Genomic DNA, 23,293 nt, shown 5'->3' with positions numbered 1-23,293 from the left:
TTTGTAGTCTAATATAGTTTTAGTAGTTTTTAAGTATCAAATGTTTTTACTTGACATATATTGAACCTTCATTGTGGCATAACACCTCATGCTCCATCTAGTACCAATGTTAAGGATTCAACTTTATTTACTCTAATCACATATTGAGGTTGAGCTTTGAATGAACAATGTAATTTGATCTACCCACTGGGATTGTATTCTCCTCCCCTCGGGAAAGTTCTAATTATTTCCCCCCAATAGTGGCTTCCACCCTTCTCACTCTCTATGAGAATTGAACCTATGGCTTGGTGCACACTAAAACCCACACAAGACAATTGGTTACACCTCAAGGTTTATATGGATTAAAGTTACAAATAATTATTTAAATTCAAAGTTAGAATTCCAAAACATCATTAAACTATGAACTTGCTATGCTTACAACTCATTATGGAAGAGATATTGTAATGTCATGTCCTGTTATGTAAACATTTTAACTCGGTCAAATTACATAAAAATATAGAAATATAATAATGATAATAATTATTGTTAATATAAGTATAATAATTATAATTATAATTATAATTATAATTATTAATTAAAATATTTTGACTTTGTGAAATTACATTAAAAAAATTAATAATTATAATAGCAATTGATATAATAAAAATTAAACAATCCTAGATCCATCTTAACTCGCGATCTACCAAGAATAGAGAAGGATCAAATATTTTTATCATAGTTTACTCTTCTCACTAGGAATCAAGTATCTTGAGGTGCAAACCACTTTTAGAGTAAAAAGGGATTTGATCCATCTAAGTGCTTGATAGATTTGGATTTAAGATGGATCTAAACTGGTTGTAAAAGAGATCACAATAATAAAATTAATCGTCTTTATTATTTCATAACAAAAAATAAAAGTTCTTTAATTCAATTTTATATTACTAAATTAGCAATTTTATTTTTAATAAAATAATAATGTTTTTTATTAATTTAAATGAGTTTTAAATTTCTCTAAATCATTGTTTTAATTCATTAGTTTTTTTTAATGCTCTACTGTATATTACTTTTGGAACATTACATTAAGTTGATGGCCACCGTGAATGGAAACCAACCCAAAATCACAGATTAAGTTCCTTCAAATTCCAAATGTTTTTTATGATGTGTTCTTTGCACAAACTAAAAGAGTAACCAAAATGTTTATTGTTATGAGATGAGGCATAACCAATCTATCTCTATTTTGGAGTGCCTCTTATACAATACCAAAAATCCCAAACACTACTCATTTCCAACTAAAATAGAATAACACAACATACAATAAGCTGGTTCTCTAGAGATGCCATGAAGCTAATGTGCCACAGTGAGCGTCTAGAGAGGAACCTCAATCCAACCTTCAAAAATGGAGCCCAAACTTTTAACCCGTCAGTGATTTTTGGAGCCACCCTGGGGCAGGGCCGTGAACCTTAAGAAACATGCTCGTTCGCTTGGTAGCCACCAGTTCTGAGCCATGAATACCACCAGAGTCGACACCATTAGTGCCTTACCACATTTCCCATGGCGTTCCAAGAGGCCACCTACTCTTCACCATGGAGAAGTTGATAATTAAGTCATTGAAATGCCTACCTAATACCTGAGTTTACATGCACTAGGAAATAGAGGTCTCAGCCCATCATCATCATTTTATGCCCGTGGGTTGATCTATGGGTTGAAAAGGGCCAGCATTTCGCCTTGTCTTTTCAACATTCTAATGCAGTCAAACTGCATCTTTTAAGATTCTCTCATGGACCTATGTGTTATGGCCCATGTATCCTTCCTTCATGAAGTGAAACTACACCCTTTACACAAATCCGGACTTAAACTAATTAAATCCTTGTTTAATTTGACTTAACAAACCCTGATTGATTTATCGGAACTCAAAACAATATAAAACCCATTTTAAACCTTCACTTTCGCTATCTTGCTAAAATAGCTGAATTCCTTCAATTAACCGAAATATGGTGAAACCCCAAATTTTACACGGAACCCAAAAAATAAAACCACAACTCATAATCTTATCAGGTCCGATTCTTGAATTAATTCATGTGCACCTTACCCATGCGATCACTGTCGGATCATGCCCTTCACAACGAACGGTTACGATCAACCCAGAATCGAACTGTATTAACTCACAGTTGATAATTCATTGGTTCCGAATTTTCCACCGATTTTGACCACTCTTACGGAGCCAATAAGGAATATAAATCCTTGATGTATAGATTTTTGGGTCCGTTTTTTAAATTAAAGTTCGATCACTTTATGACCCGATATTTGTTGGATCTCGCTCCTTTAATCGGACGGTCACGATTGACTGGCCTGTTAACTCAATTTAATAAAATATCGCGTCTGGTTTTTAAATACTGCTTATGGTATTGAAGGCACACGAGAAACAACTTTCACCTACAAAAATCACCTTTCCATTGGTTTTAACGCCCTCGCATCTTGGCATGCGATGACCATGGATCTAACGAATTTGCTTGATCGAACGATTCTGACTACTTCGGGTTCTTCACAAGTTTATTAGTCTACTCGGTAGTATGATGTTTCAGGTCCATTTTCTTGTGTTCAGGTGAGTGCACCTTCATCAGTGAACACTGTCGATCTTCTCATAAATAGATCATCATTGATCCAACCTGTGATCAATGATGATTCACCAGTTCATTCGATCTCTATCTGCGTTCAATCGGCGATCAACAAAACTAGTATTTAATAGAGGATTCAATCTACATTTAAACAATCAACTCACATAATAAAAACACATAGAAATAAGTTTTTCACACAACTCCTTTCATTAATAACAGTATTTAGATAATGTATAGAACATCTCGTGTTTTGATCAACTTCAACACTCTATAACACTTTGCCTACTCTAACTCTCTACCTCAGACTCTATCTATCCTCTAACTCTCTCCTTTTCCTCTCTCTCTCTCTCTAACCTTTAATTATTCAAAAGATCACAATTTATACAAATACAGATTGATGAACCAATTTAGTTCAGATCCAACAATCTCTCACTTTCTCCTAAAGTATCTCTTCAGCTCCACCTTTATCTCAACAAATCCTAAATGAAGCTTTTTAAATCCCTCAAATCCTCACTCTTCCTAGGATTACTCAACTATCTCTAAAATATCTACATTCACGACATATTCCCAAAATTTAAATTTACAATTTAAACTCTCCTCAAATTCAACTAAACTTAGGAAAATAAATAAAATGATTAAGGGAACCCACTCCCATTAGTAAATGTAAAAATAACACTAATGGGTCTTATAAGATTGGATGAATGCTCCTGCATAAAACTCCCCAAGTTGAAAAATATTCATGGACTCTTGTTCATGAGTCACCCAACTGCTCCTATTGCAAACTTCATCAATTTTCATCTTCCCATTGGCTGTCTGACCTTTTCCAATTGCAGGTGCATTCAGTGCCTCCTCTCCTTCTCCTGGATGCCAAACCTTACTTTGTAACTTGCCATCTCTTTCATCATGTTGCTGCTCCATTTTTCCTGCCACTGTTGCTTTAGTCATTCCAGGTTTCCAGATCTTATGTTGTTGTTGTGCTCTCTCTTTGTTGATATAGTTTCCTTTTGTTAATTTCTCTTCTTTGTTCGTTCTCTTCTTACCTGATTTCTTCATCCACAATTTCTCAATTTTCTCTTTACACTTTGCAACCTTTCTGAAACACATGAACCTTAGTTGAACTCCACTATCAACTAACTGTTGTACATTCTCTTTTTCCATAGTAAATATGAAATTTATGTCCAATTTTACTTCATCTTTGTCCTTTATAATCCATTGGTTGCACTTTACAGCCTCCCCTTCATTGCTATGAAAGACAATCGTTTCCTCTATGTCATAAGGTTCACTTAATAATTTTTCCAGAAAATTAAATCTTCTTTCATATTCAATAAGCATGTCATTTACATATGGCTCCTCTTTCCTGTTTAAAACAGAATTTCCATCACAAATGTCAGATTCAAAATTACTATGCTTTCCACTCTCGATAGAGAATTTTGTCATCATGTCTTTATGCTGATTTTCTGCAAAATTTATGAAACTGTCAGCAAATTTTATTTCAACACTTTCCTCTGCATTACACAGTGTTCCTTGTTTTGACACAAGACTATCATTCAACAATTCAATAGCTATAATTTCTTGGAGCATATCATCATTAAGTATCCTCTCATCCTTTGTACTTATACCATTGCAACAACATGATGTTGTTTCATCTTCATGTTAACATAAACAAAACTCTGTTTTTCTAAAGGTTCTTCATGCTTTACATACTCATAAAAATAATCAATTTCAAAATCATAGATTTCCTAATCTTATGTATTTGTAAACATCATCATACATTCTTTCACATTTTCCATAGTAATTCTATCTTGATCCTCCGGTGAAGATGCTTCATTCTGGTTACAAATTCTCATTTGGTTTTCTCTAGCTTCTTGAATTATGACAAATTCCTTGTCAATGTCATTATTCTCAAAATTATTAAATACATGCTCAAAATAATTTTCTAATCCAACCATTTCTTCCAGTAATCTCACTTCTTCATCAACATGCATAAGCACATTGTCCAATTGTTGTTTGTCACGTGTCAAATCTAAAAACATACACAACATATCAGTTTAAAAAATACAAGGCTCTTCATTTGAAGCCTTAATGATCAGATATTCATGCTTATTTGAACTATTCTGATAGTTCACTAAGTTATTGAGGAATTTTTCCTCAACATCTCTTATTTCTTTTTCATCAAAGAATACTTCTTGGACTGCAGCTTCTTGACTATGCTTGGCAACTTCATCATAGGTTTGTAGAATTCCTTTCTACTCTACACAATTCTCTCCATCACTTAGTTTATCCAAGTAAGACAATAATGTCTTTCTCTCTTCTATGATAAGACTTTGATCCTTCAAATTTTCCTTTGCCTTAACTTTTTGAGCTGACTTCTCCGTGTCAGCTTCTCTTCTCTTCACTTCACAAATCTGTAATGCATTTATTTCCTTTTCTTTGTCCATTTCCCATTGGGTTTCTGTCCATGTTAATATTCCTTTAAACATGATCCAATAAGTTTTTAATAAGAGAAGACACAACCATTCACTTATACCTTTCAGTTTTCTCCACCAGTTGAAGTCTTCAAATTCTTTACGAATCTCCTTTTGTGTTTTTCTTGTCCCTGCCTCTTTCACTTTTTCATGCAAAGGCTCAAATTCATTAGGTGTCATACCTACAAATTTATATTCACACAAATAATTAATTCCAAAATTATGAGACCCTCTTGTCTGTGAAGATGCTACCAGTACCTTTCTCTTCTATTGATATGTATAGATCATCTCTTCATCACTGTCTCACTCCCCAAGGAGAGGTACTTTCTCTGGTTCACAAATGTATTCTATTCTTTCATTCTCAACTGTTTGAAGTATTAATTTCTAAGAAAATAATTCCCTGATGGGCCACTTAACTCTTTTTCCCACATAAAATCCTTGTTCCATTCTTCTTTGATTCTCTTTTGTATCAACTTCTTCAAACGACTGAGTTTTTTCTTCATCTCAACCAACTCTATGTCCATTTCTTCCTTACTCATTCTTTTGATTCCAACTGCTTTGGAACTCTTTTTTCTCTGTCTGTGACTTTTCTTTGTACCCCTATTATGACTAACAATATTCAAATTCATTGTTTCCTTTGGTGAAGCTCCCTTGTTCACTGGTGAGTTGCAACTAGCCCTTCTCTCTTCTGTAACAAGTTTATTAGTTGTTACACATAACAAATCATCCTTTTGGTATCCTCTTTGTTCCAGGTTCTCTGCACTAGAACCCTTTCTTCTCCTTGAGCACTCCAGCTCAGCTTCCAAAGATGTTGGCTGCTACATCTTCCATTGCTCACTTCTCTTTACCTTTAGTAATTTCATTTTACTATTGGGTACTGCCACCTTTTTTTCATCTGAGAGTTCTTCTTGCTCCACATTCTTTAACATAGCTCATGTGCTATGATGCTACTATAGCTCATTCTATATTTCAACAATTTTATTGCTTCCCTTGGCCTGCATGATCTTACCTTATGATTCATTAAGTATCCTTCCAAACCTGCCAATTTTCTTCAAATATATCTTAAAACTAATTCCATCTTACTTTTCATAATGAACACTTCAGCTTTTAAAATCAATTAAGATTCTATATGAACTTCAACAATATTTATAAAATTCATGACAGACACTACAAATTCCTTCTGACAATGTTTTTGTAAGAAAATCTTGTCTTGCTTCTACAAATTCCAAATTTAAATCCTTGTAGTGGCTCTTCTTTCAGATCTATCAAATCCAGTCTTTAGTCTAACTATTCCTTCACCATCAAGATCATTGTCTTTAACAATACTTAAACAATCTTCATTCATTCTTCAATTTTCCACAAAATTCTTCAAACCATTTAAATGAATTCAGTGCCACAACAAACCACTCTTTTATTTGTCTTTAAATTCAAAACCAATAATTCAATCAACTTACATTTAAACACTACTAAGCACTAACTTCAAATATGGAAATTTCACTGCCTACAAGGAAAACATATTCTCTTATGAAATTTCACTCCCTTGTTGTTCTTCGAACATTCAAACAAGTCTCTGTAAATATGATCAAAATAAATATTCTTTCCAGACGTTCGCCAAAGGATTCACTATTTTCCTATTCTCATCTCAGTATCCTTTGTTCTTTGATTTTTCTTATCCTATGCTTCTTGTCTCTCTAACAACTTTAACTTGTGAGTGGCAATCAACCCCTACAGTAACAAGTCCCCTTCTTGCTACACATGCTTCACCAAGTTTTTATCCACTGAGCTCAGTCTATTATCATTTCTCTGGTTCTTTCTTATGGAACCATATGAGAACTCTTTTCTCTAGGCTGCTACAAATCTCCTCACCTTCCTCTATTGTTACTCGCACAAAAATACAAAGTTCACACACTTACCAAGTCACAACATAATTGTACCTCTACACAGAATCTCCTTCTGCTCTGATACCACTTTGATGTAGTCAAACTGCAACTTTTAAGATTCTCTCGTGGACCTATGTGTTATGGCCCACGTATCCTTCCTTCATGAAGTGAAACAACACCATTTTCACAAATCCAGACTTAAAATAATTAAATCCCTTTAATTTGACGTGACAAACCTTGATCGATTTATCAGAACTCAAAACAATATAAAACCCATTTTAAACCTTCACTTTCGCTATCTTGCTAAAATAGCTGAATTCCTTCAATTAACTGAAATATGGCAAAACCCAAAATTTTACATGGAACCCAAAAGATAAAACCATAACTCATAATCTTATCGGGTTTGATTCTTGAATTAATTCATGTGCACCTTACCCATGCCATCACCATCGGATCGTGCCCTTCACAACGAATGGTCACGATCAACCCGGAATTCAACTAGATTAAACTACAATTGATAATTCATTGGTTCCGACTTTTCCACCGACTTTGACCACTCCTACGGAGCCGATAAGGAATATAAATCCTTGATGTATAATATTTTTGGGTCCGTTTTTAAAATTAAAGTTCGATCACTTTATGACCTGATATCCATTGGATATCGCTCCTTTAATCGGACGGTCACACTTGACTGGCCTGTTAACTCAATTTAATAAAATATCTCGTCTGGTGTTTAAAGACTGCTTATGGTATTGAAGACATGGGAGAAATCGCTTCCACCTACAAAAACCACCTTTCCATTGGTTTTAACGCCCGAGCATCTTGGCATGCGATGACCGTGGATCTAATAGATCTGCTTGATCAGACAGTTCTAACTACTTCAGGTTATTCACAAATTTATCAGTCTAATCGGTCTTATGATGTTTTGGGTCCATTTTCTTGTGTTTAGGTGAGTGCACCTTCATCAGTGAACACCGTCAATCTTCTCATAAACAAATCATCATTGATCGAACCTGTTGATCCAAGTCCGGGTGTGAAGAAGGACCCTTTCAAGACCTTTTACTTTTGTGATGTGTTAAAATTGCATTTTAAAAGAACATTAATGAATACATCTGCATGCTGTAAAGAAGAGGAACATAACAATCATCAACACATGAGAACAAAAGTCATTGATAACGGAGTTCGTCCAGGAGGGACTATGTCTCTGGGCCCCGGTGTTAAGATGGTGTAGCCCGATGCATCAAGTGCTGTCAATACTATTGATGTACACAAGAGATTATGTCTCGATCATACAAGGAAGAATGCCCTCACGCAGGAGTGGCTCTAAGAGATGTTCCACAACTAGAACTCTCAATCAAAAGACTCCTATCAGTATGACACAAAAACATGCATGGTGCGCATCCCACCAACATGGCACAAAAGGGATGTCAAAGAAAAACACATGCATGACGACAACAAGAGTATCCCAGCAACATACAACAAGGGATCTCAAAGCATAACATAAAGAGTTATGACAACAAGTACATCACATAGAAGATTCCACATAACATGAAGCAAGGAATCATGACAACATGAAATAAACAAGATCCTACATCAATATCAATCAAGGATCCATGCAGCATAATGTAAAAGAAGAAGTACATGGACAATAACCATATACCTCACACCACGGGCCATCTAAAGAAGTGGATGTCTCACTGCTGAAGCTTCTTAGACCATCGATCTCAAGGCGTCGATGAAAGAAGATGGTTGCTCGCACAAGAATGTGGACATCTAACACATAGTTGTTCAATAAAAAGCCGAAGCTTGTTGAACATCAATTTCTCAGCATTGATTGCAATAAGAAGAATCAATCAAAGAAGAATCATCGATCAAAAGAAGCTGAATCGATCATAAAAGAATAACTGCTCTGGACTTCTCACTCTGCACCTCTATGGCTATCTAGCCCTATAGAGCTCTGACTTATCACTGCAACTCTACGATCTGCCAGAATTTCAAGCGTTGTGACTCTATGGCTATATGCGCTCTGGATTGATCAAGCTCTGTGGCTCTACGGGGTTTAAGCACTGCACTGGCTATCAAGCTCTCTCTGGCACGTAGGCTCCCGGACCTCTTCCTCGCAACCTTTCCATGTAGCCTCTTGGGATTTCTGTCATACTGCTCTTGCCCACTATTACACAACCTTCCCACACTCCCCTTGGCTCTCTGTCACCATCATGTGTTATAACACGTTTGGATCAAATCCGTGCTTACAAATCGGAGGTTGGTTTTGTTCAAAATAGAAGCCGTTTGCTTAGAAGCATCAGCTTGTGTAACAAATAGCCTTCCTTCTGTTTAAAATAGGAATACACTAAAAGTTGATAAATCCGACCAAAATCCTTGAAAGCCGAACTTCAAAACATTTTAAATTGGCCCCACAAACCCTATCGGGTCCGCCTTTAGACGCTTATCACAATCGGCAGTCGCAATTGGTATTGGTAATTAGTGCAGTCGTCGGCATATATTTCAGTGCAATCCTCAAAGTATTGCCAATATATATATTGGCAATTGGCGCCAATAATATCGACGTGTTTATGGTGTCGGGGTGATACGTATATCAGTGATCGTTGTTGATCAACGCCAATAAAATCGGCGCGATAAAAGGTGTTGGGCAATATATTACATGCGCATATATAAATTGACACATATATATGGTTGGACCGTTGGGGTTTGGGCTAGGTCCACCATCGATGGCCTGCGCCCACCCGTTAATACATTGTTTTAACCACACACACACACACACACGCACACACACATACACACACACACACATATATATATATGGTCTAACATATATGGGGGATATGTGGAGGAGGGTTTGTAGGTTTTAACCCTGTACATAAATTACCTACATACGAATTCTAAAACACAGAAAATAAACAATGCGAGAACATAACACATATACACAGAGATTTCCCCTAGATCCCAAAACTGGGACTACCAACTTGATTTTTCATTATATTCCTTTCAATATTACAATAAATATGTATACATGCCGAAGCATCCAATACCATGGACCGAAAACCATCGCGTCCAAAACCATGGACCAAAAACCATAGGTAGGTTTGCCCTACCTAATATAGGGTCCAAAAGAAATTTTCCCGGGGCGTTGCCCTCGACCCCATAGAGGGGGGCTACCCGCCCTCCTCAAACCCCCTCGGTTCACTACGTAGGTTAGTTGTGGAAAGAATATAACACAACCCAACATTCTCCCACTTGTTTTTTTCATTGCACAGGGGGCCTGTTATGAAACCAGGTCAAGAAAAGATAGAAAAGATAGATCAACACCTTAGAATTCAGCCTCTTCGAGGGGGCAACCTCCTTTACATTACATAAATGAACAATTCTTCGATGATACAAATGAAAATACCTCCTTTTATATATAGGAGTCTAAGTGGTCCCAATACAATCAAAGCCTACATAACAATAATATTGTAGGGCACAACAATAACAATAGAGGGCTTCTATGTGGCACAATAGTAACAATATGGGCACTACATGGGTACATCAATATAATAAGGGGTTATACTACAATAATAAGGGGTTACACTAGTATTATAGGGACCCAACATGCCCCTCTCCTTCAAAAAGTGTTGTCCTCAACGCTTGAGTAGTTCTGGATACTTCTGCATAAAATTCTCATCCTCCCATGTGGAATCTTCAGCGGATAAGTTCTTCCACTTGATAAGATACTCTGAAATTGATCGATTTCGTAGCTGTCGAGTTCTTGTTTCTGTGACTGCTTCCGGTTCCAATATAATTTTTCCTTCCTCGTCAAGTTCTGGCAATATTGTTTGAACTGGGAGCTTGTCACCTATAACCTTCTTTAAACATGAAACATGGAAAACTGGGTGCAATCGAGAAGCTGCAGGAAGCTCCAATTTGTATGCCATAGTACCAATCTTTTGCAACACCTTGTACGGACCATAATACTTTGGTGATAATTTATTATCCTTCTTAGCTTGCTTGAGGGACATTTGCTTATATGGTTGTAGCCGTAGGAATACCCAATCACCTACATCAAAACTTCTTTCACTGCGATGTTGATCTGCCTGTTGTTTCATTCTATTTTGTGCCAACACGAGGTTATCCTTTAAGAGTTGGAGGACTTGTTGTTGATGTTCGATGTGATGTTCCACTGCCTGAACCTTAGAATTTTCTCTTAAATATGATGTGATGGATGGTGGTTGATACCCATAAAGTGCCATAAATGGGGTCATTTTTGTTGCTGTATGGAAGGAAGTGTTATACCACCATTCAGCCAGAGGCAACCATTTGACCCATTGTGTCTGTTTATCAGATACAAAGCAACGAAGATATCCTTCCAAACATTTGTTTACTATCTCAGTTTGCCCATCAGATTGAGGATGATAAGATGAGCTATGAGCTAACTGAGTACCAAGACAAGAAAATAATTCTGTCCAAAAATTTCCAGTGAAAATGGGATCTCTGTCACTTACAATAATCTTTGGGTTTCCATGTAGCTTTTGAATTGTTTCCATAAATGCAGTAGAAACTGTACTGGCTTTAAATGGATGTGATAATGCACAAAAGTGTGCATACTTGGTAAGTCTGTCAACTACCACCATGATGACACTCTTTCCCTCAGACTTGGGTAAACCTGTGATAAAATCCATTGAAACCTCCTCCCAACGTTGGCTTGGAATGGATAAAGGTTGTAATAGACCTGGTGTCTTAATTGTTTCAACTTTATTTTGTTGGCAAACCAAACATTCTGCCACAAACTTTTGAATATCTGATTTAAGGCCATCCCAAAAAAATTCCTTCTTAACCCTGTGGTAAGTTTTTAAAAATCCTGAGTGCCCTCCTAAGGGAGAAGTGTGCAATTCCATAAGAATCTTTTGTTTTAGCTGGGAATTCTTACAGAGGTATAAGCGATCTTTGTACCATAACGAATCATTTTTCCAGCTAAATGTATCAGACGTACTGGAATCTTGTTGTAGCTTTCGAATAAGTGCCCACACTTCTTCGTCATTCTTCCATTCCTCCCTTGCTTCGTTTATCCAATCTGGTTGGATAATAGAAATGGCGCACAACAATGCTTCCACATCCTCATCCTTTCTTGAGAGTGCATCTGCCACCACATTTTGCTTCCCTTTTTTGTAGATGATTTCAAAGTCATAACCCAACATCTTTGTGACCCACTTTTGTTGCTCTTCAGAGGATAATCTTTGTTCTAAAAAGTATTTAAGGCTATCATGATCCGTTTTTACCTTGAAGTGTCTTCCCATTAGGTAGGGTCGCCATTTCTTAAGTGCATGGAGTATTGCCAACATTTCCTTCTCATAAATAGCTTTGCTTAAAAACTTTCCCTTGATTGGACGACTTTCAAAAGCAATGGGTCTTTCATCTTGCATTAGAACAGCACCAATTCCATTTCCTGAAGCATCACATTCCACAATAAAGGTTTTTGTGAAGTCCGGTGTAGCTAAGACCGGTGCTTGGCACATTGCCTCTTTAAGATGTTCAAAGGCCTTTGTTGCTTCCGGAGTCCATGAAAATGCATCTTTCTTCAATAATGTTGTTAGAGGTGCTGCTATTCTCCCATAATTCTTAACAAACTTGCGATAATACCCTGTCAACCCAAGAAATCCTCGCAGATGCTTTATGGATGTGGGGATTTTCCATTCCTTAATGGCTTTAATTTTGCTAGGGTCTACCTTAACTCCTTCATGAGATACAATATGACCCAAATATTCCACCTCCTGGACTCCAAAGAAACATTTGGATCTTTTTGCATATAATTGTTTCTCCTCCAATAGTTGTAGCACCCTGTCAACATGTTCAACATGATCCTTCCAAGACTTGCTGTAGATTAGTATATCATCAAAAAATACTAACACAAATTTTCTAAGGAATGGTTTGAAAATTGAATTCATCAAACCTTGAAATGTTGAAGGTGCATTGGTAAGGCCAAAAGGCATGACCAAAAATTCATAATGACCCTCATGAGTTCTAAATGCCGTTTTCGGAATGTCTTCAATCTTCATTCTGATTTGATGATATCCTGAACGAAGATCCAACTTGGTGAAGTAAATTGATCCATGCAATTCATCCAGTAATTCATCAATGACAGGAATGGGGAACTTATCTTTAATAGTGAGCTTGTTGAGCTCCCTATAATCTGGACACATGCGCCATGATCCATCCTTCTTGTGCACCAATACTACTGGAGCAGAGAAAGAACTTTGACTTGGTTGAATTATACCAGCCTCTAGCATTTCTGCAACCATACGTTCAATTTCACTTTTTTGGACATAGGGATATCTGTACGGCCTGATGTTTGGAGGAACACTTCCTGGAATCAGATGAATAGCATGATCATGATCACGCATAGGTGGGAGACCTTTGGGAGTCTCAAATACCTTGGAATGATTGTCCAGGACTTTTTGGAGATCTGGAGAAATAGATGATTCCAATGTGGAAACATCTAGCGAACATAATTGTGCAATTACACCTCTTTGCTCCTTTTTTAGAAGCTTTGTCATGCCATTAGAGCTGATTATCTTTCCTGGTTTCCCTGCAATACCCCTTAATTCAACTTCCTTTCCTTCCACAGAAAATTTCATGAAAAGTTCTTGAAAATTAAAAGCTATTGTACCCAAGGATTGTAGCCATTGGACTCCTAGTACAACATCAGCACCTCCCATTGGAATGGAAAGCATTGGGCTAGTCAATACATATTCTCCCATGGATAGCTTGATATTATGGCACTTTCCAGAACAATTTATTGTTCCTCCATTTGCAATCATCACTTGACACTCTGGTGCTGGATATAGGAAGCAATTCAATTCTTTTGCTACCCTACAATGAATAAAATTGTGGGTGCTTCCTGAATCAATCAACACTATTACCTTTTTCTTCTTGATTTGTCCTTCTATCTTGATGGTTTGAGGAGTGGTAATTCCCGCCAATGCATTACAAGATATGGTCGGATTTATTTTTCTTCATCTAGGCTTTGTTCCTGGAATATATCCTCTTCTTTTGACCTTTCTTGCTCCTTTTCTTCTTCCTCTTCACAATCTATGTAGAATAATTTCTTCTCAGCACACTTATGACCTTTTGTGTATTTGCTATCACAATTGTAACAAAGCCCTTTTGCTCTTTTTTCTTCCAATTGTTGTGGTGTCAACCTTGTAGGTTGTGGAAGACTATGGGCAACAACACTTCCGTCTTTATAGTTGTGAATGGTATGCTTCCTAGTTGCCATAATTTTGCTTTCCATTTTTCTTGCTAACCTGAATGCCTTCTCTAATGAATCAGGTTCCCAAAGGCGCACATCATGTTGGATATTATCCTTTAAAGACCCTATGAACACATCAATCCTATGCTCCTCTGGAATATCTTTTACCCTTATGTTCAATTTTTGGAACTCCTCAATGTGCTCCATTATTGAACCCTTTTGTTTGAGACTTATCAATTGGCTAAAAAAAGTGTTGCTTTTTGTATCCTCATAATGTGCTATCAATTCTTCCGTAAAAATTGCCCAAGTGATAAACTGTTTACGAGAACAAAGCCATTGATACCATACAAACTGATTTGGTTCCAAATATAAAGTTGCCATACGTACCTTTTGTGTGTTTTGCACATTATTGAGATCGAAGAATTGCTCCATCTGTAATATCCATGTGGCGGGATCCTTGCCATCAAACTTCCTCATATCGATTTTTGGAACATGGTGAGTCTTCGATCCAACATTAGAGTCTATGGAATCATGATTAACATTTCTTTTGTTCTCATCATGAGTTTCCTTTGGAACATGGTGAGTCTTCGATCCAACATTAGAGTCTATGGAATCATGATTAACATTTCTTTCACCCTTAGTGACCATTTCTTGTAGCAACTTATTCATATTTATCTTCAATTCTTCCATCTTATCATCCATGCCATCAATTTTACCGTCCATTCCATTCACCTTAGCTTCCATGCCATCCATCTTAGCTTCCATGCCCTTTATCTTAGATTCCACGCCACTTATCTTAGCATCTGTTAGCTTTTGTGAGCGTGACATTTGTTGCACTTGTTCTTGTAATTTTGATATATCATGTAGCATTTCTTCCTCTTCTTCATGAGTCATGCTAGAGCTTTCAGGTTCCTTACTAGGTGTTTGCATTTTCTTTCCTCGGGGCATCAGTTACCGATAATAATGCTTTACTATGCCCTTTGAATTCCTTCAAACCAAGCTTATGCAAAAATCTAAAAAAAAACTACACACCTTTTTTTCACTTTGTAGAAGCCTGATATTGAATCTGATGTATCTCTGTAATTTCGAATCATCCAGTTCTGAAATTTTGACCTGTAGTAGCCTTCTATGTCCTCTTTCCAGTGCCACTAGTCTGATCCAAATTGAATTCTCCAAGAAAGAGTTATGCACAATCTCCTGCAGTGACTTGATTATAGACTAGTTTAGAAGAGCAAACTTGTACGAAGTGCCACGTGTCACTGTTTCCACCTTTGACTCTGAAAAATATATAAAATAAAACTAAAGTCCGTCCTCTTTCTGTACCTTCTTACGAAATTTCAATCCGATCCCCAGAGAGAAAGTTATGATGATTTTCCCCAGGTCACCTGTTTTGAATGTAATTCAGGAGTCTGCAAAAAGACCAACTTCCTCATATCATATGTTCGAAAATATCAAGTGAAAAGCTCTGAAATTAGGACCCAAGGTTCAGCGCGATTTCTTCTCAAATGGGTTTTTTTTGTGACTTCTGAAACGTCACAGAAAAAAGTTATAGCGAAAATTCCACGATGACCTGTTTGGAGCAGCGAAACCCTAGAATCCAAAGCTCCGATACCAAATGTTATGAAACCAGCTCAAGAAAAGATAGAAAAGATAGATCAACGCCTTAGAATTCAGCCTCTTCGAGGGGGAAACCTCCTTTACATTACATAAATGAACAATTCTTCGATGATACAAATGAAAATACCTCCTTTTATATATAGGAGTCTAAGTGGTCCCAATACAATCAAAGCCTACATAACAATAATATTGTAGGGCACAACAGTAACAATAGTGGGCTTCTATGTGGCACAATAGTAACAATATGGGCACTACATGGGTACATCAATATAATAAGTGGGTTGTACTAGTAACAATAAGGGGTTACACTAGTAGTCTAGGGGCCTAACAGGACCACAAGAGAGTTTAGTCATTTTTCCAGCCCTGAAACGCCCATTTTTATCTACACCAGGAGAACTTCTTAGAGCTCATAGATTTTGTCAATGCATCTGCAATATTCTTCAAAGTGTCCACCTTTACCAGTAACACCTTTTCGTCTTCTATCATATCCCTCACAAAATGATACTGAACATCAATGTGCTTTGTCTTTGAATGATAAGTAGGGTTCTTTGCCAAGAAAATTGCACTTTAGCTATCATAGTCTATCCTTATAGCTCCCTGTACTAACCCCATACTTGAACACAATCTCTGCAACCAAACTGCTTCCTTTCTTGCATGAGTGGCTGCCATGTATTCTGCATCTGTAGTTGATAGTGCCACTATAGATTGTTTCTTACTCATCCAACTGACTGCACCTCCAAATAGGTTAAACACATACCCACTTGTAGATCTTCTTTGATCCAAATCTCCAGCCCAGTCTGCATCAACAAAGCCACAAATATCCAAAACTTTGTCCATTCCTAGTCTTCCTTGGTAGCACAAACCATAATCAGTAGTGCCAAGCAAATACTTGAAAACCAGTTTCACTGTTGTCCAATGCTCCTTCTATGGTTTTGACATAAACCTGCTCAATACTCCCATTGCATGTGAAATGTCTGGGTCTTCAAATCCTGGATAATTTCTTTGTCATTTCCAACTAGCAACATATCATCCACATACAAGACCAGATAAATAACACGATCACCAATTAATTTAAAATACACACAGTGATCTGCTTTGTTTCTGGTGAAGCCAAGTCCCCATATAAATATATCAAATTTTTGATACCACATCCTTGGTCACTGTTTTAACCCATACAGAGACTTCTTTAACTTGCATACCAATTCTTTCTTACCCTTCACCGCAAAGCCTTCAGGTTGCTTCATGTAGATCTCTTCTTCCATATCCCAATGAAGAAATGTTGTCTTCACATCCATCTGTTCTACCTTAAAATCAAAAGCAGTAACAACAGATAAAAGTAATCTAATAGAAGTTACCTTGGCAACAAGAGAAAAAATATCACCAAAATCAATTCCCAGCACCTGGGAATAACCTGTTGCTACCAGCCACGCTTTGTATTTCTCCACCTTTCCTTCTGCATTTGTCTTCTTCTTGAACACCCATTTGCTGCCAATGGGTTTCCTTCCAGCCGGCAACTCCACTAGATCCCAAACCTCATTTTTGTGTAAAGATGCCATTTCATCAACCATGGCCTCTTTCCAGAGTTTTCCATCCTTTGAATCTATTGATTCCTTCATAGTTATGGGATCATCAACAGTAATAGATAAAGCAAAATTTGAACAGAAAGCAGATGGACTATACCTTTCTAGCTGCCTTCTTTCTCGAACTGATCTTCTCACACCCGAAGTTTGTGGCTCTTCATCTTCTGATTCCTCCTCTATTGTAGAGTTTGATTCTTCCTCCTTTAGCTCAAACTCTATCTTCTCAGTTTCTTTTGGATGGACTTCATGTTTAATAACATATTTCACCTCTCTGAACACCACATCTTGGCTGTACACAACCTTCCTTGTTGATACGTTTAATAACATATTTCACCTCTATGAACACCACATCTTGGTTGTACACAACCTTCCTTGTTGTTAGGTTCCAAAGATTATAACCCTTTAAACCATCCTTATACCCAATAAAGATGCACTTTTCATATTTACTATCCAACTTGCTTCGTTTCTCCTTTGGAACATGTACATATGCATCACATCCAAATACCCTCAGATGTGAAAGAGAGGTTTTCTTACCAGTCCATACCTTTTGTGGAGTCTTATCCTCCAACGTTGATGAAGGTGATCTGTTGACCAGGTAAAATGCTGTCTCCACCGCCTCTACCTAGAATTCTTGTCCTAACCCAACACCACTGAGCATGCTTCTTGCCCTTTCCATCAATGTCTTGTTCATTCTTTCTGTAACTCCATTTTGTTGAGGTGTATATGAAGTAGTATTCTGTCGTGCTATACCACACTTCTTACAGAATTCTTCAAATTCCTTACTGCAAAACTCTCCACCGTTATCTGTCCTCAGCACCTTTATCTTCTTCTCTATCTCGTTTTCCACCAGAGCCTTAAATTCTTTAAACCTGCCAAAGACTGCAGATTTCTTCTTAAGGAAATATATCCATGTATTCCTTGAGAAGTCATCTATAAATGATACATAGTACACAAAATTACCCAGTGATGGAACCTTCTCAGGTCCAAACACATCATTGTGCACAAGCTCTAATATCTATTTCACCCTCTTACCACCAGAAGGGAAACTCACATGATTCTGCTTCCCGTATACACAATTTTCACAAAAATCAAAATCCATAGAGCTATTACTCATACCTTCTACCATAACTTTACCATGAAGTATTTGAAGGCCCTTCTCTCCAATATGTCCAAGCCTTTGATGCCGTAGCATGGTCTTCTCTCTAGAGACCACTAGATTTTTAGCTCCACTTTCAGGAACAACAGAACTGTTGCACCCATCAACAATAGTGCTACCTTGCAGCTTGTATAGAGTTCCAATCCAAACTCCCCGCATCAATACCAGTGCTCCCCGAACCATCTTGCAGGTATCTTTCTTAAACACTGTCTTTACACCTGCATCATCCAGCTTGCTTACAGAAATCAGATTTCTAGCCAATGCAAGAATATGTAGAACACCTAGAAGTGTTCTAACCCTTCCACCTTGAAACTTCAACTTTACTTTTCTGTGACCAACGATTCTAGCCTTCCTATCATACCCCAAGAAGACATCACCACCATCATATTACTGATACTCACAGAACCACTCTCTATGGGGAGTGAAGTGAAAGGATACACCCGAGTCAATCAACCATGCCTCATGATTTACATGTGTACTTGAAGAAGCCAAGTACACATCCCCACCTTCATCTGAGGTGGTTTTCGCCTCTACAAAAGGAGCATTATTAGATCCATTTCCTTTATCAGGAGCTTTAGATTTACAGTCCCTTTTGAAGTGCCCTTCCTTTCTGCATTTCCAACACACCAACTTTACGAGTTTTCTTGGAGATTTAGATCTCCCTCTAGATTTAGATCTCCCACTCGATGACTTATTTTTGTTTCTGTTCTGGGACTGTCCTCATACAGACAAGGCATCACCATTCTAGCTCCCCATATTTTTCCATCTCATCTCCTTCGTCGGCAAGGCTGAAACTATTTCATCAAACTGCAAGGCAGTTGCATTGCTACCTATTGCAATAAATAGACTGTCCCACGAATTTGGTAGAGAACACAAAAAACTGATGCACTTATCTTCATCTAAAATTTTAATATCAACAGATGCTAACTGACTTACCCCAGTATTAAATGCGTTCAGATGCTCTATCACCGAGTCTCCATCTTTCATCCTCAGGTTATATAGCTTTTTCCGTAAGAACAGTTTATTCACCAGAGACTTAGATTCGTACAAAGTCCCTAACTTGTCCCACAAAGCCTTTGTTGTAGCTTCCCCTAATACATTCAACAATATTGAATCTGAGACACACAATCGTATTGTGCTCTTTTCCTTCCGATCCAACTTCTTCCATTCTTCATCGGACACTCCCGTTGGTTTAGTACTTGGATCTACCGCGATCCACTGATCTTTATCCACCAACAGATCCTCCATCTTGAGTTTCCAAAACTCAAAACTCTGACCATTAAATTTCTCAATCTCAATCTTTCCACTGCTCACCATCTTCTTTTACCACCAGAATCGATCTTGCATATCTCCCACTGAACAGGGTCTACCATAGGCCCGAATGAAACCCCTCAGCAACAAAGGCATCCTCTTGAAGCTAAAACAACTCTGATACCGAATGCATGATTTAACCCTATACAGAAATTACCTGCATACGAATTCTAAAACACAGAAAATAAATAATGCGAGAGCATAACACATAAAACACATATACACAGAGATTTTCCCCTGGATCCCAAAACCGGGACTACCAACTTGATTTTTCATTATATTCCTTTCAATGTTACAATATATATTTATACATGCCGAAGCATCCAATACCATAGACCGAAAACCATTGCGTCCAAAACCATAGACCGAAAACCATAGGTAGGTTCACCCAATAACACAACCCAACAGGGTTTGACGGGGGTTATTGTCACTGATCCCGAAACCATATTATTAATACGATAAGTTTTTTTAAAGGGTTCAGCGGGGTTTGTTGCTGCTGATCCCGAAACCATGTGTTTATTGTTTTGTCGTATTATATAGTTATTTTAATAACTATATTGAAACATTTCGTTATATGGTTATTTATTAACCATTTAAAAATGATTTTGTCTCTTATGCAGGTTTAGGAGACAAATGAGAGAATGCCAAGTGTCAATGGCTGATGGGCTGCCATGTGGGTCCCACGTGCTTACTAGGATTCCATGTGGCACATGGTGTGCCCCACTTTCTCCTGTCATGTCAAACTTTGAAGAGCTCTATCTTTCGCATACGAGCTCGGTTTGACGAATCGTTCACACCACCACAATCATGATGAAGAGGTCTTCGATTTGGTCTTGGTTTGAGCATAATCCAAACACTTTGATTTTTGAGCCATATTTGTCCTGTGTGTCTTTCTAAACCCACTTGGATCACCTGTGATCAATGATGATTTGCTATTTCATTCGATCTCTATCTGCGTTCAATAGGATATTAACAAAACTAATATTTAATAGACGATTCAGTCTACATTTCAACAATCAACTCACATAATAAAAACACGTAGAAACAAGTTTTTCACACAACTCCTTTCATTAATAACAGTATTTACATAATATATAGAACATCTCGTGTTCTGATCAACTCCAACACTCTGCCTACTCTAACTCTCTGTCTCAAACTCTATCTAACCTCTAACTCTCTCCTTTTCCTCTCTCTCTCTCTCTAACCTTTAATTATTCAAAAGATAACAATTTATACAAATATGGATTCATGAACCAATTTAGTTCAGATCCAACAATCTCTCACTTTCTCCTAAAGTATCTCTTCAGCTCCACCTTTATCTCAACAAATCCTAAATGAAGCTTTTTAAATCCCTCAAATCCTCACTCTTCCTAGGATTACTCGACTATCTCTAAAATCTCTACATTCACAATGTTATGAAACCAGCTCAAGAAAAGATAGATCAACGCCTTAGAATTCAGCCTCTTCGAGGGGGCAACCTCCTTTACATTACATAAATGAACAATTCTTGGATGATACAAATGAAAATACCTCCTTTCTATATATAGGAGTCTAAGGGGTTATAACATAATCAGAGCCGACATAACAATAATAATGTAAGGGCACAATAATAACAATAGTGGGCTTCTATGGGGCACAATAGTAACAATATGGGCACTACATGGGTACATCAATATAATAAGTGGGTTATACTAATAAAAATAAGGGGTTACACTAGTAGTATAGGGGCCTAACATGCCCCTCTTCTTCAAAAAGCGTTGTCCTCAACGCTTGAGTAGTTCTTGATGCTTCTGTATAAAATTCTTGTCCTCCCATGTGGAATATTCAGCGGGTAAGTTCTTCCACTTGATGAGATACTCTGAAATTGATCGATTTCGTAGCTGTCGGGTTCTTGTTTCTGTGACTGCTCCAGGTTCCAATATGATTTTTCCTTCCTCTTCAATTTCTGGCAATATTGCTTGAATTGGGATCTTTTGCAACTTTTGAATAAGTGGCCATACTTCTTCGTCCTTCTTCCATTCATCCCTTACTTCGTTTATCCAATCTGGTTGGATAATATAAATAGCACAAAACAATGCTTCCACATCCTCATCCTTGAAGAGTCTTCCCATTCGGTAAGGTCGCCATTTTTTAAGTGCATGTAGTATTGCCAACATTTCCTTCTCATAAATAGGTTGCTTGAGATGTAGCAGTAAAAATACCCAATCACCTACATCAAAACATTTTTCACTACGATGTTGATCTACCTGTTGTTTCGTTTGATTGTGCATCGAAGTGGCATTATCCTTTAAAAGTTGGAGAACTTGTTGTTGATGCTCGATGTGATATGTCTCTGCTTGAACCTTTTTCTTCTTGATATGTCCTTCTACCTTTTGAGGAGTGGTAATTTCTTCCAGTCCTTTACAAGATATGGTCGGATTCATTTCTTGATGCTCGATTTGATCTTTCACTTCTTGAACATTTTTCTTCTTGATGTGTCCTTCTATCTTGATAGTTTGAGGAGTGGTAATTTCGTCCATTGAATTACAAGATATGGTTGGATTCATTTCTTCTTTCTCGATGTGATCTTTCACTTCTTGCACCTTTTTCTTCTTGATATGTCCTTCTATCTTGAGAGTTTGAGGAGTGGTAATTCTTGCCAATGCTTTACAAGATATGGTCTGATTCATTTCTTCTTTCTCTGGGGTGGTGTCCTGGCGTATATCCTCTTCTTTTGATGTTTCTTGATCCTTTTCTTCCTCCTCTTCATATTCTATGTAAAATAATTTCTTCTCAGCACACCTATGACCTTTAGTGCATTTGCTATCACAATTGTAACAAAGCCCTTTTTCTCTTTTTTCTTCCAATTGTTGTGGTGTAACCCTTGTAGGTTGTGGAAGGCTGGGAGAAACAACACTTCCATCTTTATAGTTGTGAGGGGTATGCTTCCTGGTTTCCATAATTTTGCTTTCCATTATGTCACAAAGCCCTTTTACTCTTTCCAATTGTTGTGGTGTTGCTCTAAAGAAGGTGTTTCTCTTTGTATCCTCATAATGTGCTATCATTTCCTCCGTGAAAATTGACCACGTAACAAGTTTTTTACGAGAACAAAACCCTTCATACCATAAAAATTGATCTGGTTCTAAATATGAAGATGCAATACATACCTTTTGTAACAGTTGTACACCATGTAGATCAAAATATTGCTCCATCTGAAGTATCCAATTTATCGGATTCTTGCCATCAAACTTCCTCATCTTGCTTTTTCTTGATTTTAGGAGCTCGACCTTGAAACAACTGTAACTCTGTACTTTCATATCTTTAAGTTTTGAAATTGTGAACTATAGTAGCCCTCTGTGTCCTCTTTCCAATGCCACCAGTCTGATCCAAATTGGATTCTCTAAGAAAGAGTTATGCACAATCTCCCAAGATGACCTGATTATAGACCTTTCCAGAAGAGTGAAATTG

This window comes from Pinus tabuliformis, chromosome 1_1 (genome assembly GCF_031772625.1).
Source record: "Pinus tabuliformis cultivar Carrire ecotype Pingquan chromosome 1_1, CPIR1, whole genome shotgun sequence".
Taxonomy (NCBI): Eukaryota; Viridiplantae; Streptophyta; class Pinopsida; order Pinales; family Pinaceae; genus Pinus; species Pinus tabuliformis.
This window is presented reverse-complemented; position numbering follows the sequence as displayed.